The sequence below is a fragment of the Leptopilina heterotoma genome, unplaced genomic scaffold (genome assembly GCF_015476425.1).
Source record: "Leptopilina heterotoma isolate Lh14 unplaced genomic scaffold, ASM1547642v1 Lhet_52, whole genome shotgun sequence".
Classification (NCBI taxonomy): domain Eukaryota; kingdom Metazoa; phylum Arthropoda; class Insecta; order Hymenoptera; family Figitidae; genus Leptopilina; species Leptopilina heterotoma.
In genome coordinates, this window is record NW_025111114.1 from 1,120,539 (window position 1) to 1,137,957 (window position 17,419).

At 23.6% G+C, this 17,419-nt stretch overlaps 1 protein-coding gene across 2 annotated transcripts in view; it reads left to right on the forward strand.

Annotated features, from left to right (window-relative positions):
* The first annotated feature begins 5,965 nt into the window (after window positions 1–5,965).
* The window catches only part of LOC122507872 (cyclin-K-like), a 104,241-nt gene continuing 92,787 nt past the window's right edge, over window positions 5,966–17,419 (forward strand). For both annotated transcript variants that reach the window (XM_043620831.1, XM_043620832.1), the window contains exon 1: window positions 5,966–6,449. The gene's annotated coding sequence lies outside the window, so the exon portion shown is untranslated. The remainder of the gene's footprint in view (window positions 6,450–17,419) is intronic.

Sequence of the window (17,419 nt, forward strand, 5' to 3'; positions counted from 1 at the left end):
AATATGGAAAAATTGATTTTTGAATAAAGAAAAACGAAAGAAAGGAAACGAAAAGAATAATGGAAAAAGAAAATCGAAACAAAAAATTAAGAGAAAGTTGACACGCAATTTGGAAAACCTGGAAATGTCAGGGAATTTTATAAACCTTCAAAAAACTTGGAATAGTCAGGGAATTTTTATCGGAATCAAAAAAAATTACTGTTTGTTTTTTATTATTTGTTGGAAAATTATTGCTCTTTAAAGTTATTGTGCTTATTCTTGAAATCTAATTTTTCTTAAATATTTCAAAATTCATTCAATTTTAAAAAAGTTGCGTTTACAATTTTTCTTCGCAATAATTCAATTTATTTTCCAAATGAATTACATTATTAAAAAAAATTTCAATAAAATTCTACGCAAACATTCAATTATTTTCATAATTAATCAAATTTTTTAAAGAGATTCAATTATTTTTATAAATAATAAAAAACATTTTAGTTTTTCAATTATTTTCATAAATAACAAAACTCATCGCAGAATTTCAATTATTTTCAATACAATTTTAATGGAATTTCTCGAAAAATTAAATTCTTCTTAAAAATGTTAGTAAAATTCATCACAGAAATTCAATTATTTTAAAAAGCCTTCTAATAATTTATTTATTAAAACTGAAGTATTATTGTCAATACATTTTTAATTAAATTTCTTGAAAGAATTAAATTATTTTCATAAATAATAACATTCTTCGGAAGAATTCAATTATTTTTATAAATAATAAAAATCTTTATACAGGAATTCAATTATTTTTCATACAATTTTAATATAATTTCAAAAGAGAATTCAAATCTTTCTAACAATTTTTTGAAAAAATTCAATTATTTTCTGAAATTTTAATAAATTCTTCGAATCAATTCAATTATTTTTATAAATAGTAAAATTCTTCGCAAAAATTAAATTATTTTCATAAATTCAAAGAAGTTCTTCAAAAGAATATAATTAGGATTTTCAAAAATTTTAATAAAATTATTTAAGAAAATTCAATTTTTTATGAAAATTTTTTAATTTTTGAATAATTTCAAATTCAAACTTTTAAAAAAATTCAATTATTAACTGATTATTCTTGTTTATTAATTTCAAAAATTTTAAGAAAAATTCTTCGCAAGAATTCAATTATTTGCATAAATAATAACATTCTTCGTAAGAATTCAATTATTTTTACAAATTTTTACAAATCTTTGCAAAAATTCAATTTTTTTTAGTAGAATTTCAATTTAATTCATCAAAATAATTAACTTTTTAAAAAATATTTTGCAAAATTCTTCTAAAGAATTCATATATTTTCAAAACAGTTGATAAAATTCTTCCAAAGAATTCAATTATTTTCAAAAATAATCCAATTTTTTAAGGATATTTAGTTGTTTTCATAAATAATAAAAAACATTTTAGTTTTTCAATTATTTTCATAAATAATAAAACTCATCCTAGAATTTCAATTATTTTTAATACAATTTTAATGGAATTTCTCGAAAAATTAAATTATTCTTAAAAATTTTATTAAAATTCATCACAGAAATTCAATTATTTCGAAAAATTTTAATAAAATTCTTCAAAAAAATTTCAATTCTTTTCAAAAACTTTTTCTCAATTCAATCAAATTTTTTATACAGAGATTCAATTATTTTTTATACAATTTGAATCTAATTTCTCAAAAAATGAAATTATTCTTAAAAATGTTATTAAAATTCATCAAAAAAATTTGTATTACCTATTTAAAAATTTGTTGATAAAATTCTTTATGAGAGTTAAATTTTAAAAAAACATTCAATTCTTCAATAAATTATTTTTTTTATTTAAATAATTGAATTCTCGTTGAATTTTCTAATAAAAATTGATTTAAATATGAATTTCAATTTAAATTTTAGATAATAATTGAATATTAGACTCTCTAAATTTGAATTAGTAAAAATGTTTTCTAATTTTAATTAGTGACTCACATTTTGCTTTTAAATTAACAAATTTTAGTAATAGATAGTCGTTTCTACTAATTTAATAGTAGAATTTACTAATTCAAAAGCAAAAAGTCAGTCACTAATTCCAATTAGTAAATATTTTTACTAGTTCAAATTTAGAGAGAAAGTATTATAATTTTTAGAAATTGAACTTTGAAAAGGTTTCAAATTATAATCTTTGAATGTTTGAATTTTTTATTATTTTAACTAAAAATTGTGTATATTTAATTTTTTTTTTAAAGTTAAATTGAATTTTTTTTAAGTTATTTGAAGTTTTTATTTTCTAATACATATTTGACTGAAGAATTTCCGAATAATCGATGATATTTCGTAAAATTAAATTGTAAACAAAAAGATTTGAAAATTTTCAATGAAATTTTTCAAAAATTATTAAAATTATAATAATAATACCTAATTAATTTAAAAAGGAATTTTAGTTAAAAATTCTGGAAAAAAATAATTGAATTGATGAAAGTAGTTTCGAATAAGTTACAGTAACAATATTCTTTTAATATAAAATAATTGATTTTATCAGTCGGTCATCTTTAATAATTAATTAATTATTATAAAACATGAAGATATCGATTGCTCCGAGTCGAAGACTCGGAGTGATCGATTTCTTCATATTTTATAACAATTTTTTATATAAGTTATTTAATTTCAGAAATGTTTGAATTTGAATCTTTTGATGAATTTTAATTTCGAATAGAAAAAATTATAATGACTAATTATTTAATTTTGTAAAATATAAATTTATAGTTTAAAAACATGGAAAAATTCCTTTTTTTTTAACCTGGAAAAATCAGGGAATTTGAAATGAGCAAAAGCGTAACAACCCTGAAAAGAGAAAGAAAGAACGAGAAAAAGTTGAAAAAAGAAAAAAATAATAAAAAAAGAATAAAATAAGATTCTAATAAATATGACATGAGTCCATATAAATATTGAATGTGTTATAAAAATAAATGTACATATATTTAACGAATACGTTTGTATTGCAGCACGCTTTCAAGAGAGACACACGGAGAGACAGAGAGAGAATAAGAGGCGCGTAGAAGAACAGAATGCCCGTAAAAACAGGGCCGACAGCTGAGTGTACACAGGGGGGAGACTCTTCTCTTTTGGCTCAACTCTCGCCGCTCTCTTCTTAGTTTCCTCGTGTTCTACCCAGTTATATCATTTTTCTCCCCCCCCCCTCCCTTGTCTCCTCACATTTCTCAATGGTACTAAACTCACTTTTAGTCTACCTCTCTTTTTTACCGTCAACATTTTAAATCTACCCCATAATATACCCCTACCTATATTTCCTCCTCCCTTCCACCCCCTTGAAGCCATCATGCCTATTGCACCTCTGGACCTATGCAAACAGCGTGGTATTCATTGGCTGACATGTACCGGGTCCTATATACGAGAACGTGTCCATATGATTTAATGGATAAGGAAACCACCATTATACACATCCTCGTATGTAATAAAACGTTACGGGATTTTTCGATTAATCGCGCTTGACTCGTATACTATGGCAGCTTATAAACTCGTCTGCGGAACTTGGAGGAAATTTTCTTTTTTGTTCGCGGGAAAAATTTTGGAGAATTCATTATTATACAAGATTTGATCACAGAAATTGAATTCTTGATATCTGGTTCTCTTAATCATTTCAATGCAGCTAAAATTATGTTTCTAGACCAAATATATAATTTATTTGTGTTATATATTTGTCGCAGAATCTACTAAATTATTTATTTGTTTTCAATGCAAATTTTGTTCGACACAAATAAAATTAATGCAAAGTAAACTTAGTTGGTACGAAAAAAATTTATTTGAAGTAAATAAAATTTATTTGGAACAAAATAATTTATTTGGAGCAGAAACAATTATTTGAAGCAAAAAAAAATTTTTTGGAACAAGACAAATTTATTTGAAGAAAATAAAATTTATTTGGAACAAGAAAAATGTATTTGAAGAAAATAAAATTTTCCTGAAGCAAATAATATTTATTTGGAACATGAAAAATTTATTTAAAAAATTTTTCTGAAGCAAAAAAATTTATTTGGAACAAAAAATTTATTTGGAGCAAAAACATTTTTTTGAAGCAAAAAAAAATTTATTTGGAACAAGAAAAATTTATTTAAAGCAAATAAAATTTATTTGAAACAAGAGAAGTTTATTTAAAGCAAATAACATTTTATTGAAACAAATAAAAAGTGTATGTTCGAAAATTCTATGAAAATTAATTGGATTTTTAAGAATTTAGTTGGATTTTTTTTTGAAATAATTGAAATGTTCGAAAATTCTATGAAAATTAATTGGATTTTTTATAAAGAATTTTTGAATATTAAATAAATAAATTTTGAATATTACTTGAAAATACCAAATGAGGGAAGTTGATTAATTTTCTAAAATATTTTAGTTCTTTTTTTTGACAATTGAATTTTTATAAACAAATAATTGAAAAGTTTTGAAATAATTCCAATTTCCGAAAATTCTATTAAAATTAATTGAATTTTTAAAAGAATTTTATTCAACACTTGAAAATAATTGAAAGAAGTTCGCCACATTCATTTTCTAAAATATTTCCGTTCTTTTTTTCAAAGGTCATTGAATTTTTATAAACAAATAATCAAAAAGTTTTGAAATAACTGTATTTTCCGAAAATTCTATTGATAGTAATTGAATTTTTCGAAGAATTTTATAGAAATTCTTGAAAATAATCGAGGGAAGTTCGTCAAATTATTAATTTTCTAAAATATTTCTGTTTTATTTTTTTTTAAAGATAATTGAACTTTTATGAACGGAATTGAAATTTTGCAAAATTGGATTAAAAATAATTGAAGTTTTTTAAAGAGATTTTTATTGAAATTTTTAAAAATAATCGGTTTAATTAATTTTAATTTAAAAAAAGAAAACCTTGATGTTTTAATTCGCTTTTAAAAATGATTTTTGTTATATAATTGAACTCGCCTTGAATTTTTTTAAACATTCAGGAAAAAAGTGAAAATTTTATTTGAAAATCAGGGAAAAGTCGGAGAAAAACAAAATAAAATTTTTATTGCGCAACTTTATTGCTATGGTGGAAATTCTCCATATAATCAAAGATCGCACAAGCGTAGAAAATAAATTCTCCTCCACCCTTGATATATATAAAAAAATTCCCTTGGGTGAATCCCCAAACGCTTATTCGTGCAGAGACCAATAAGGTCACCCCCCCAAGTCTCTCAATCCTCAGGGTAAGAATCATTCCCTGAGAGTAAAGTTTTAGATCTTTTTCCGAATGGCTGCTCATCCTCGCCTCCATCCCATATATACTCGCAGCAAATCGCGGTTCAGATTGAATGTTCAAATATGGCTACTCGAAAATAAATATACGAAAAGATGTGTGGGAGTTTTTTTCGTGAACCACATTTTATGATTAAAAATTTAAACTCTTGTTATATTTTTTTCAATTTTCACCTATAGAGGACAAATTTTTTCTTTTGTATTCACTGCGCGAATTGTCATTTAACCGAATTTTCGCTTGACCGATTTTTCCGTGATTTACAAATTTTACCTTAATTCAAATTAATGTCTATGGGAATTTTCTTTCTTGTTTATAATTTTTGAATTCGCGAGGAAAATCTTTTTTCTTTAAAAATTTTCGAGTGATGAAAATTTCTGACAAATGCGCGTTATTGAAGGCGCATTAAATTGAAAAATGTGTGAATGAATATTTTAGTAAGAATTATTATTTTCTATAATTGATTGGCACAGAATATTTCAAGTAATAATTATTATTGTCCAGAATTAATTGATATAGAATATTTCAAGTAATAATTATTACTGACTAGAATTAATTAACATAGAATATTTTAAGTAATAATTGTCATTGACTAGAATTAATTAAATATGGAATATTTATTATATATTTTATTTATAATATACATATATTTATTTATTTTTGAATATATTGGATTAATTATAAATAATTTTTTGTTCCGACGCAGGCAGGCAGGAGTTTTTCAAGATCTTCGGAAAAGAATTGATCGTGTTTGGCATGATTTTTAATAAACACCGCGGGATCAGACAGCCAGATGTACTATAGGCCTGTACTTGACTCGTTGTTCGTGGAGTACTCCCGGGGCTTATCGGAGCACTTTCGTACATAAAACTGGTGGATGGACAGGCAGGCCCTCTCACACATACACAGGAATATCGAACATATTACAAACCAGAGGAGAGAGAACGAAACGGACTCAATGCGAACAAAGCTTTACGCCATTGTTTTGTGCCGTCAATAATCCACTTGCCCCGACTTCGAGGACTCACTGCATCATCGGGGGTTTTGACTCAATTGGAAAGAGCAAACGAGGAAAAAACGTCAGGGCCCTTCTTTTCTGCAAAAAAAGAGAAAAAAAAATCATCTCTTCTTGATCCTGTGTTCTTTTCTTCGCTGGATGATTGTCGTCGCTATATTCTTTTGGCCTCCACGTAAGACAATTTATTTATTATTTTACTTTTTTCTTTTCGTTTCTTGATATTCGATTGATTGACGATTTATTCCTGAAACTGAAGTCAGAGAGGTTTCTAAAAATGAAAAAATGCAACGATTTATTTTGGCTTCAAGTGCTTGAATTTTTACTTTTGAAGTTATTAATTAATTAATTTTATTAATTTCAAAGAGTTGCATTCAGGAAAAATTTCTTATTTATTTTGAAACTGAAGCTTTTCCTAAATGCGTGAATTAATTTTAAATTCAGAACAATTTTAACAATTTTCAGGAGAAATTACACCGAAATATTTCTAACTATATCAAGAAAATATTTTTAAAATTCCATAAAATATTCTTTATTGTAATTATTTCTGAGTAATTCAATTGTTACAAATTATTTTGACGTTTCTAATTAATTCAAATTAGAAACGTAATCAAGTAAATTTTCTATTTTAAAACTAATGTATTCAAAATCATTGAATTCTTGCAAAGAATTTTATCAAAATATTTGAAAATAATAAATTGAATTCCTTCAAAGAATATTTATTTTTTATGAAATTAATTGAATTCTTCCAAAGAATTTTATTACAATTTTTGAAAAACCTAATTAAATTCTTTTGAAAAATTTCTTTGAATTTATTGAAAATAATGTAGTTTTTTTTAAAGATTTTAATTGAAAATTTTTACTAAATTTTATTACAAAATAAAAATAATAATTTAATCTTTTCGTGAAATTTTATTAAAATTGTATTCAAAATAATTGAATTCATTGGAAAAATATAATTGAATTTTTTTCAGTTAAGAAATATTAATTTTACAAATTCTAATAAAATCCTTCGATAAAATTCAATTATTTTCTAAACTTTTGATAACATTCTTCAAAGGAATTCAATTATTTTGATATTTGCTTTGTTTTATTTAATAAAAATTTAATATTGAAAATAATTGAATTCTTGCGAAGAATTTTATTATATTTCAGAAAATAATTGAATTCTTTGAGTTAGGAAATTTTAGTTTTAGAAACTCTAATAAAATTGTTCGGTAAAATTCAATTATTTTCCAAAGTTTTGATAACATTCTTCAAAAAAATTCAATTATTTTCAAACATATTTGCTTTCTTTTATTTAATGAATAAATATTGAAAATAATTGAATTCTTGCGAAGAATTTTATTCTTTAAAAAAATAATTGAATTTTTATGAAGAGTTTTATTATATTTTTAAAAATAATTGAATTATTTTGAGAAATTTAATTAAAAATGAATATTGAAAATCATTGAATTCTTGCAAAGAGTTTTATTAAAATTTTTGAATCTAATTAAATTCTATAGAATAAATTCTTTGAATTTTTTTTGAAAATAGTGGAGTTTTTTTAATAATCTTAATTGCAAAGTTTTAAAGTAATTTAATTCTATTATTTATTCTTTTAAGTTTTTAAAATAATCATGGTTGTATAGAATTGAAATTAAACATTTGATTATTGAATTTTATTAAAATTTTATTAAAAATAATTGAATTCTCAAGAAGAATTGTTTATAAAAATAATTTAATTCTTGCGAAGTTAATTAATAATTTCTTAGAAAAAATTTGTTTTTGACTTTTTACGTTCATTATTTTCAACAATTTTCAACTAAACTTCATCTCTGATGAATCAATTAATTTAAATAATTTTCCAAAAGTTTTTCTAGAATTCAATTATTTAAATACACAAACAATAAAAAATTCTTACAATTAATTTTTTAAAAATATTTTAAAATAATAATTTTCAATTTTGAAAAATTTCTCCAAAAATGTTCAAAATAATGCTGAAATGTTATTATTTTTGGAAATATGTAATTGAAATTATTAAAAATATTGAATTTTAAAAAATTAGAAGCTTTTTTTAATTTTTAAATTTACCTTTAAAGATTTTTTATTAAAATTTTTGATAATTTAATTATTTTCAAAATTTGCAATTAAAATTCTGCTAAAGTTGATTTTTAAAAATTGTAACAAAATACTTGAAATAAATTAATTATTTTCAATTAAATTATACAAAATTTTAATTATTCAAAAACAATTTTTGAAAGATTTGTTTATAGTTATTTTTCGTATTATAAAAATCAAAATAAGTTGCATTTTTTTACTAAAAATTGTGGTATTTTGTTGCAATGATTGGAAGAAAAGTCGAAAAAGTCGTAATTTTTGAAAATAAGTCGAAATAGTCCAAATTTTCTTAATTTGCCTGACAAACAATTTTTTTTCATGATATTTACCTGACTCAACTGAGAAAATTTTTTATTTAATGTGTCATGGAAATTTTATCATTTATCACCTGGAAATTATGGAAAAATCATTGAATTTTATTAGGAGATATTTATAGAAACCCTTTAGAAGCTAATAAAAGTGTTTAATTAGTTTATATATATATATATAATTTTTACCCTTTTGAGATGAGAGAGAGAGAGAGATCGCCAGGACAGTTAACGATGAACCCTTTTCCGGCTTTCTGGATTATATACTATCTGTCAGAGATGCTTGGGCTTAAAGTCTAGAAATTGGTATCGGATTTCCCAGGGAAGGAATCAAAGCGTCGGCAATCAAATGATTAAAGGCAGCTTCGCATGACTGGACAGGATAGCGCGAAATTCCCGACGGAAATCAAAGTCGTTGGCCATTCACCCCCTTATTCCTCTCTCTTTGGTCTCAGGGTATACCTTGGTACAACATAGGAGACGACAGAAGTCCTCTCCAAACCCTTGTGAACAACCAGGCTTTGCCCCGTGCCCAACAACCACCCATTGGGGGATGGCTGCTGCTGCTTCTGCTTCTAAGCTTCCTCTCTCTCTCTCACTCTCTCTGGCGTCTCGCATCCCTCTTGGCAAACACCAGCTAGTCTTGCAGCAGCACTGAATCCCGGGAATGTACCGGGTGCGGTCAAACCGACAGTTTACTGATTTATTGAACATTTTTGTCTTGTTGAGAAAATCTTGTCTCCCCGATGAAAAATAGCAAATAGTTAAATCAAAATATTATTTCCCGAAATGCGAAGATGTTTCCGAATTTTTCACTTTTTAATCGAAATTTATTGTTTTCTTGTAATTTAATCGAAATTTCAAAAGAAATTTTCAATGCAATTCGAATTTTCTTCTCGACGAATTTTAGAGAATTTAAGAGAAATTACAAATGATTGCAGAAATTCAATTATTTTCAAAAATAATAAAATATTTCGCGAAAATTCAATTATTTTCAAAAATAATAAAATTTTTCGCGGAAATTCAATTATGTTCAATAATTTTTAAAAGTTCTCGTCAAAATTTCAATTATTTTTAGGAATAATTAAATTCATCTCCGAAATTCAATTATTTTCAAAAATTTTTTAAAAATTCTTGGCAAAATTTCAATTATTTTCAAAGATTTTCCTCAATTCAATGATTTTTAATATCTACTATTTTAATAGAATTTTCGAACAGAATTCTATTATTTAAAGAAAATTTAATAAATTTTTAGCAAAAATTCAATTATTTTCAACAAAATTTTGATACAATTTCACGAAAGAATTCAATTATTTTCTAAAATTTTAATAAATCCATTACAACAATTGAATTATTTTTTTAAAACATCTTTGCAATAATTCAATTATTTTCAATAAAAATTCACGAAAGAATTCAGTTAGAATTCCTTGTAAAGAATCAATTATTCTTAATACAATTTTAATAAAATTTCATGAAAGAATTCAATTTTTTTTTTATTTTTAATATTTTTCGAAAAAATTCAATATTATTTTCAAAACAAAAAGAAATTCTTCGCAAGAATTCAATTATTTTCATAAATATTAAATAATATTTATGAAAATAATTGAATTCTTGCGAAGAATTTAATTAAAAATTTTAAAAATCCTAATTAAATTCTTTTGAAAAATTCTTCGAAGGAATTCAATAATTATTTTCGTAAATAATAAAATTCTGTTTAGGAATTCAATTATTTTCATGAATAATAAAACTCACTGCAGAATTTTAATTATCTTTATTACAATTTTAATCGAATTCTTCGAAAAATGTAATTATTCTTAAAAATTTGATTAAAATTCGTCAGAAGAATTCAATTATTTAAAAATTTATTGATAAAATTCTTTATGAAAATTCAATTTTATGAAATATGCAATTATTCAATAAATTCTTTTTTTGTATTTAAATAATTGAATTCTAATAGAATTTTCTAAAAAGTTATTTTCCATTCTCATGACGACAAAAGGTGTGAAATGAAATTTTGACGTTTATTTTTTCTACTTTGAAATACTTTCAAGATAGTACTCAATTCTGACTTCACAATTAACACTTTCAATTTACTTCTCTTATGACCAACTTCCGGTCGAACAACTTTTACAAGTGGTTGACGTGAACTCTGTAAACACACATGTGTCTAAAATTAAAAATGAATTTTCCTCTTTTTATTTAAATTAATAATTAATAATTAATAAATAACTAAATTATTGTCTTGAATAAAAAAAATGGTGCGAAAATCCGTCCTTATTTACAGACTTTTAAAGTCGAATAATAATCAAGGTCTGACGAAAAACGAAATTGTCAAAATACTTAAAGAAAAATATAATTTTCCTTTGAAAACAAATATTCGGGAAGAAGTTCGCATTGCCCTTCGTACGGGAATTGATTTCGGAATTATTAGTGAAGAAGATGAAAAATATAAGTTGGTGTTTATTTGAATGGAAAAACTTATTTAATTAGTGTTTTTATAGTATTTTTATTAGTATTTAATTTACTTTTAATTAATGGGCACAGCCCGTATATATTTAAATAAATAAATAAATAAATAAATGAGTAATAAAATAATTGTTTATCTTCAATAAGAAAATAAAATACAGTAAAAATTATTTTCCTCTATAAAGATTTGTTACACTTCGGGAGAAAAAGATTTCTAAGCAACGAAGAAGAAAATCAAAGTGTAAAAAATGTTCGACGAATAGTCAGGAAGAAAATTCGAGTCAAGTAAATAGTAATCAAAATAGACGGCCACCGGAAGTGCCGAATCCAACTGTTCCAAATTTGCCGAATTTTAATCCCATCAGGCGTGATGTCCGTCAAGAACCATTTGCCAAACTCGTGAAACACCAGAAAGCGAAAAAGAAAGATTAACAAATTATTCGTATAAATTTATTAGTGAATCTATTTTTGGGGAAATTTTAAAAAATTTTATTGTATAAAATTAATAAATTCTAATTCAATAAATTAAATTTTCAGAAAATTTATTATTACAGTAGAACCTCGATTATCCGAGGTAATGTGAGGAAGAGGTACCTCGGATAATCGAAAACTCGGATAACACGGAACCAATGAAAATTTCAAAATTTTAAATTATTTTTCATGTGTTTAAAGTGTTAGAATAATATTAAATGACAAAAATGGACGAAATTTTAAATGCAATGATCACAAATAGTGGTTTTGTAAAATTTATTTTCCAAATTTAGTCGCTCGATCCGTTTTATCCGAGTTATTCCGCATTATCCGAGCATGTTTAGTGCCTCGGATAATCCGGAATCTCGGATAATCGAGGCTCGGATAACCGAGGTTCTACTGTATATAATAATAATTTATATATTAAAAGAAAAATTCTAAAATTAAAAATTTTTACTTTACGGTTTATTAATCTTTATACTTTTTTTATTTTTTTACATCCAAAAAGAACTTTTTGTTAATTTAAAGAAATTAGTTACTTAGACTCATTTTGTTTCATTAAAAATAAAATTTGCCTTCAAGAAAAAAGTAGGTTTTTGATTCAAAGAAAATTTTTAGTTGAAAAACTTTTCTTTGATTTGAATAAATTTTCTTTGAATGCAAGAAATTTGTTTTTTAAATCTAGGAAATTTTATTTTTTATACAGGGTCAAAGAAATCTTGAATTTAAACAGGAAAATTTATTTGGAACAAATAAATTGTTTTGGAGTCGAATAATTTTTTTTAATCAAATAAATTTTCTATTAATCTAATAAATTTTCATTAATCAAATAAATTTTTTTGAATCAAATTTTTTTTGATTCAAAGAAAAATTAATTTCTAATCGAAAAAACAAGTCAAAGCAAATGAATTCTTTAACTCAGCAAAAAAAATTTTCCTGGTTGTAATTTTTCTAAAATTGAAAATAATTTTAGAACATTAATTATTTAAATTAAAAAAAAACATTTTAGAAAAAAAATTTTTACTTTATGGTTTATTAATCTTTATTTTAAAAAAATTCGTATTTGAAAACTACAATTTGTAAAATTTGAATTTTTCTTATCAAAAATTGAAAATAAAAAATTCGTTTATGTTATGGGTGATTTTTTCTTCTTAAAAGTAAATTTAAAAATTCGCTCTAGTTTAAATAAATAAGAGAATAATACTAAGAGAAATAAGAGAGTAATTGAATTCCTTCGAAGAATTTTTTTATTTATGAAAATAATTAAATTCCTGCAAAGAATTTTACTATTTATAAAATTAATTCGAAGTATTTATTTAAATTTTAGAAAAAAATTGAATTTTTTCGAAATATGTTATAAATTTGTTTAAAAATTGAATTCTTCCGAAGAATTCAATTAAAATTGTTTTGAAAATAATTGAATTCCTGCAAAGAATTTTACTATTTATAAAATTAATTCGAAGGATTTATTAAAATTTTAGAAAATAATTGAATTCTTTCGTGAAATTTTATTAAAATATTTGAAAATATGAAACATAAAAAAATATGAACCTAAATAATAATAGAAGGATAATAAATAATTTTAGAAGGAACTTTAGGAACTTTAGAAAAGGAAATAATTTCATATTCAATTTATTTTCGTTATATTCGACAGAAATCATTAACAAATATATAAAATGTTCCCATAAAATTTTCTGTTGCTTCTTATTATATATAAATATATCTTTTTGAGTGAAACTAACCCATAATAGTTAATTTCTTGAATTTCTTTTCTTGGTTCCAGATAATTTTTTGATAGAGGTTTCACAATTCTTTAGCGTTCAGCAGTTACCGATGGTCATTTATCGCCGATTTTCCAGCCTGTTTATACGTAATGTACATTGAAGAATAGAGTTCCCGCTTTGAAAGCAATTTTAAAGGTCGGGGTGCATAGTTCCATTGACTGCAAATTTTCCGGAGTCGTCGACAACGCTCGAGAAGTGAAATAACATTTCTTAAAGATGACCAACGATGTTGGTGAGATTATATGTTGAGAGTTTCAATTTCAAAATCGGACCATATATGTAGTAAGCGGCAAAAATTGCCATGTCTAATTTTTAGGGAGACACGTAATCCTGGACATCCGGTACCTGTTATCTAGTGTAGTATTTTTTTTTTTTTAGATTATTCTTCTTTTTCTTCTCGTAACCTCGTTCCCACAGTTTCGTTTCTTGCGAATCCACCTGTAATGTCCCGGAATTCCGGGAAGGAAAGCTCCTTTGACAAATTTATCTAAGCTTTGGATATTTTGAGACGCTCGAATGATAATTATCTAGAAAGCGGAATTTTCAATTTTTGTTTCGAAATTCGTCGTTTAATTGATAAAAATTTTTGTTTATTTGAATGAATGGAATTTTATTTTATTGGAAATTTATAAATGAAAAAATATTACCATTAATAAGAAATTTATATTTTTTTATTTGTAAATTTTCGGTAAAATAAAATTCTATTTGATTTCTTCAAAATAAAAAAATTGTTAATTAAAAATTCTGTTAAATAAAAGCTATAGTCTAATCGTAAAATAATTTTCACCGGAGAAAAGAAGAAATAAAAGAAAAAATATAGAAGAAGAGAATAATTATACGGATAATTAAATAGAAGCAATAATCAAAATGAAAAATAATTTTCTAGAAAAGAAAGATTCTATAATACAAAAGAAGAAATAGCTAGGAAAAAAAGACCAAAAGGGAAATAAATAATTAGATGGATTAATGAAAAGTCATTTTCCTCAGATTGAGGTGCGGGACTGTGCGTGATGGGAGGGGAGAATATTGTTGGCAAGGACACATAAATATTTCAAGATAGAATTCATAGTGCAGCAAAAAGAGTTAGAGTATTGTTAGCACATTGTGTGTTTAACAATAGGGGGTGTGAGGCAAGTATCGACAGCAATCGCTATTGTACCTAAATTGCATGTTGCAAGCCAATACAATACCCAACGATTCCTATTCCCTTCGCACTCCCCCACACGTTCAACAGATTAAGCAGCGACAAAGTATAGCTGTAAAATCACGGATGACCGCCATATGTTCACTCCCCTTCTTCTATATATACTCAATCGTTTAAATTACACAGTATTCGCCACTGTCCGAACGTAATAATTAGAGGTTCATCGTGAATTTGTTCGATTAGTAACAATTCCAACCCCCGAAATACACAGCATGTCACCATATATCGATTCCCATTTCTCTGGAAAATAAAGTAGATTACTATTCGACTTTTCACCATAAATATCTGTAGTATAGTTAGCTTTTGTAGCTCTACAAATTATTCCCTTTGAAACTAAATTTTCTGTGTTTCAATTTTTTTGTTTAAAAAAAAAGTCAGTTTTTTACTTTTTTCACGAATTGATTCCTCATATATTAGACGAAGTATTGTAATTCTTTTCCGAATATAATAAAACACAATTTTTACACACTTAATTAAAATTGAATATTTAAAGTAAATATTTTCCTTTTCGATATTTCGAAATTTCTTTACAAATTATTGCAGAAATTCAATGTGTTCAAAAATTTTTTTTAATTCTTGTCAAAATTTCAATTACCTTTGGAAATAATTAAATTCTTCTCCGAAATTGAATTATTTTCAAAAATTTGTTATAAAATTCTTGGTAAAATTTCCATTATTTTCAAAAATTTTCCTCAATTCAATGATTTTTAATATCTACTATTTTAATAAAATTTTCCAAAAGAATTCAATTATTTAAAAAATAATAAAATTCTTCGCAAAATTCCAATTATGTTCAAACATTTTTTTAAATTCTCGTCAAAATGTTAATTATTTTTATAGGAATAACTAAATTCTTCTCCGAAATTCAATTATTTTCAAAAATTTTAATAAAATTCTTGGCAAAATTTCAATTATTTTCAAAAATTTTCCTCCATTCAATGATTTTTAATATCTACTATTTTAATAACATTTTCCAAAAGAATTCAATTCTTTAAAATTTTTTTTAAAAAATTCTACGCAAACCTTTAATTATTTTCATAAAATAATGAAAATTTCACAGGAATTCAATTATTTACAAATTTTTTATAAATTTTTTCGCAGTCATTCAATTATTTTCATAAATATTAAAATTTTTACAGGTATTCAATTATTTTCGTAAATAATAAAATTCTTTTTAGGAATTCAAATATTTTCATAAATAATAAAACTCATTGCAAAATTACAATTATTTTTAATTTTAATGGCATTCTTTGAAAAATGCAATTATTATTCTTAAAATTTTATTAAAATTCGTCAAAAGAATTCAATTATTTAAACACTTATTGATAAAATTCTTTATGAAAATTCAATTTTAAAAAACATGTAATTATTTAATAAATAGTTTTGTTTGTATTTGAATAATTGAATTCTAGTAGAATTTTTTAATAAAAATTTAATTAAAAATGAATCTCAGTTAAAAAATTAGATTTGTAATTGAATATTAAAAGCATTAGAGCGTGAATTTTTAGAAATTATTAAATTTTGAAAAGGTTTCAAATAAAAATAGAAATTTATTGTTTTCTTGTAATTTAATTGAATTTTCAAAAGAAATTTTCAATACAATTCGAATCTTCTTTTCGACGAATTTAGAGAATTTTAGAGAAATTACAAATGATTGGAGAAATTCAATTATTTTCAAAAATAATAAAATTCTTCGCAGAAATTCAATTATGTTTAAAAATTTTTTTAAATTCTCGTCAAAATTTCATTTACCTTTAGAAATAATTAAAATCATCTCCGAAATTCAATTATTTTCAAAAACTTTTAATAAAATTCTTAGCAAAATTTTAATTATTTTCAAAAATTTTCCTGAATTTAATGATTTTTAATATCTACTATTTTAATAATAAAATTTTCCAAAAGATTTCAATTATTTAAAAAAAATTTAATAAAATTCTACGCAAACCTTTAATTATTTTCATAAAATAATAAAAATTACACAGGAATTCAATTATTAAAAAATTTATTAATAAAATTCTTTAAGAGAATTTAATTTTAAGAAATATGCAATTATTCAAAAAATTTGTTTTTGTATTAAAATAATTGAATTTTAGTTGAATTCTTTAATAAAAATTGATTTAAAAATGAATTTCAGTTGAAACTTTAAATTACAATTGAATATTGAAAGCATTATAGCGTGAATTTTTTGAAATAATTGAATTTTGAAAAGGTTTCAAATTAAAATCTTTGAAAATCTGAATTTTTCACATTTGGAACTAACAATTATGAAGAATTAATTTTTTGAGAAAGTTTAATTGCGGATTTTTTATTGAAATTATTTCAAGTTTTTATTTTCTAATATATTTAATTGAAGTTTTTAAAAAAAATCGAATTTCGGTTAAATAAAAATTCAGTTAAAAATTCCTTTAAATAGAGATTCAGTTAAATAAAAATTCTTCAATGAGAAAATCGAGAAAATTCGTCTAATTTAAATTAAATATTAAAAGTAAAAAAGAATTGGTTGAAATTCGGACTCATCATAATTCTTCCACGCGGATATGAGGTTAATTTGCGGGAACCTGTCATGTAGGGAAAAATTAGTCGAGACCGGAAGTTCATGACAATATCGTGATACGATGCACGTGTCTTGATATTCATTTATAAGTATAAATTTTATTTCAAGTGAATACGAAGGTCGAATGAAAAGACCCAAAAAAAATGTGTCTCACCGAAGAGTCGCACACAGCTGTGACACGCGTCAAATTCATTACTAAATTATATTACCATATATTTAGTAGGTTCTTCCCACGTGCAAGTTTCATATTTTTCAGTA